The 2765-nt window shown below is 48.5% G+C and overlaps 1 protein-coding gene across 2 annotated transcripts in view; it reads left to right on the forward strand.

Annotated features, from left to right (window-relative positions):
* Positions 1-2187: 2187 nt before the first annotated feature.
* tbc1d24 (TBC1 domain family, member 24) overlaps positions 2188-2765 on the forward strand; it is a 22457-nt gene continuing 21879 nt past the window's right edge. The window contains exon 1 of one of the 2 annotated variants that reach the window (XM_037536991.1): positions 2188-2265. The gene's annotated coding sequence lies outside the window, so the exon portion shown is untranslated. Of the gene's footprint in view, positions 2266-2302; positions 2462-2765 lie in introns of those variants that run through there. The other variant, XM_037536992.1, reaches the window with a different exon arrangement.

Below are 2765 nucleotides of genomic sequence, written 5' to 3' on the forward strand. Positions count from 1 at the left end.
CTCTGAGTGTGTAGTGTCATGCATAGAACCATTCTGGTTACTAAAGGACCTTTGCGGAACCATCTTTTTTAAGAGTGGGTGTTTGCCAGAAGAGGTGAGTCTGCAGGCCATGGCGGAAGGAACGGAATGACTGTGCAGTGCAGTGAGGAGTTTCAGGGGGAAGTCCCATTGCTGGGGCTGAGGGGCCACAGCAGTGAGGCATGCTCAGACTTAAGGAAGGACCTGTCAAGAACCCAGAAGGTGAGAGACCGGAGCTGCTGAGTTAACGTGTCTCTGAACGTAAATTCCGAGGTACACTGGGAGCTCCCAGCAGCGGACCCTGCAGGGCAGAGTGGACCTTGCAGGCTGACTGTCATTCCGTCAGACTGTGACCTGTAAGGAGAAGTAGCGCCGACAGGGATCTTCCAGAAGCACATGATCAGCAGCGCAGTGAGAGGACAGAGTGAAGGGAAGCAGAGGGAACAGATTAGAGGAGATATACAGATCAGGCGTCACATTCTGACCACCTCCTTGTTTCTACCCTCACTGTCCACCTTATCAGCTCCACTGACCGTATAGCTGCACTCTGTAGTTCTACAGTTACAGACTGTAGTCCATCTGTTTCTCTGATACTCTGTTACCCTGTTCTTTCAGTGGTCAGGACCCCCATGGACCCTCACAGAGCAGGTACTGTTTGTGTGGTGGGTCTTCTCAGCACTGCAGTAGGTGGTTGTTGGTGTGTGTTGTGCTGGTCTGAGTGGATCAGACACAGCAGCGCTGCTGGAGTTTGTAAACACCTCAGTGTCGCTGCTGGACTGAGAAGAGTCCACCAACCAAAAGTATCCAGCCAACAGCGTCCTGTGGGCGGCGTCCTGTGACCACTGATGAAGGACTAGAGGATGACCACACAAACTGTGCAGCAGCAGATGAGCTGTCGTCTCTGACTTTACATCTACAAGGTGGACCGACAAGGTAGGAGTGTCTAATAGAGTGGACAGTGAGTGGACACAGTGTTTAAAAACTCCAGCAGCACTGCTGTGTCTGATCCACTCAGACCAGCGCAACACACACTAACACACCACCATCGCGTCAGTGTTACTGCAGTGCTGAGAATGACCCATCACCCAAACAGTACCTGCTCTGTGAGGGTCCATGGGGGTCCTGACCACTGAAGAACAGGGTAACAGAGTATCAGAGAAACAGATGGACTACAGTCTGTAACTGTAGAACTACAGAGTGCAGCTATACAGTAAGTGGAGCTGATAAGTGGACAGTGAGTGTAGAAACGAGGAGGTGGTCAGAGTGTTATGCCTGACCGGTGAATATAATGTGATATGTGATTTATATGATGTAAAACGTGCTACAAGATGTACTAAATCTACAGGCCCCAAATCAAATGTGCAATATTCCCAGCCGTATGCAAAAGTTTGTGCTCCCCTGGTCAAGCGGCAGGTATGTTCTAGGTGAAAACACGTCAGCAGGTTCACTGACATTAACATGTTGGACCAAATAAACCATGAAATATGAAATGTGCCGTTACTTTTACACAAGCCACGTTTCACGAGGCGAGTATCTCTTGGTGTATGTATGTCCCTATATGTTCAATTCAGCAGATTTACAGCAGCTGTGCATTAGTCTGTGCAGTGCTGTGTCTGTAGAGGACGTGTAACTGATTTACACACAGAGGGTTAATAATAAGTTTTATAGGAAAGTAAAGCATTGCTACAAATGCCTGAGAGTTCTCTAATACACATCTATAACTATCTATAGTGTAAGATGCCTGTTGTGATGTTTATATAATAAACAAAAGAGCGGCTGTTTATAATAATCTGTAATATTGCTTCAGCATCCTGCAGAAATGATCTGAATGTACTAAAATATTATTTCAGGAATCCTGTAAAAATGGTCTTTGGTCTGAGTATTCGCTGGTCCAGAACGTCCTGTTTATTAAAAGGCTTTGAGCAGCACATAATTAATAATAATAATATAATATAATAATAATATAATAATTCTTTATTTTATAAAGGACCCAAAGACGCTTACAATTCAAAGTACATAGATAACACACTGAACACAGACAACAGGAGCACAATAGCAACATCAGAGCATCAGAACAAACAAACAAACAAACAAACAAACAAACAGGACGCTTTGGAGAAACATCTACTCGTAATCTGAAGCAGTAGCGGGGCCGCGCATGCGCGGTAGCTATCAGGGCGCACGGCGCATGCGCGGAGCGTCTGAAAATGAAGGCGGCTTGGAGGCAGCGGGACTAAATCCGAGCAGGTAGGAGCGCGAAGTCCGCCTTACCGGGGCGGCGCGGCGCCCGCGGACACCGCGGGGATGGTGTCAGGGTTAGTGCGTCCATAAACGTCGCGCCGCTCGGGTTGTAGTGCGGTGTGAGGTCGCTAAAGGCAGACAGACAGACAGACAGACGGACAGACAGGCGGACAGACAGACGGCGGTCAGCGTGTTCAGCGCAGTGAGTGACAGCTGTCAGTCAGGCTGCAGATCACTTTCAGGGGCTCAACCTCGTGCATGGGGTCGGTGAGTGAGAAGTTGGCTTCGCATTCGCCGCCTTCGTGCTCGAATATCCCGTTCCACCTTAAATGGTTTCGCATTCGCCGCCTTCGTGCTCGAATTTCCCGTTCCACCTTAAATGGTTTTCGCATTCGCCGCCTTCGTGTTCGAATTTCCCGTTCCACCTTAAATGGTTTCGCATTCGCCGCCTTCGTGTTCGAATTTCCCCATTCCACCTTAAATGGCCTCACTTTCGCCACCACCTT

The sequence above is a fragment of the Pygocentrus nattereri genome, chromosome 3 (assembly GCF_015220715.1).
Source record: "Pygocentrus nattereri isolate fPygNat1 chromosome 3, fPygNat1.pri, whole genome shotgun sequence".
In the NCBI taxonomy this organism is placed as follows: domain Eukaryota; kingdom Metazoa; phylum Chordata; class Actinopteri; order Characiformes; family Serrasalmidae; genus Pygocentrus; species Pygocentrus nattereri.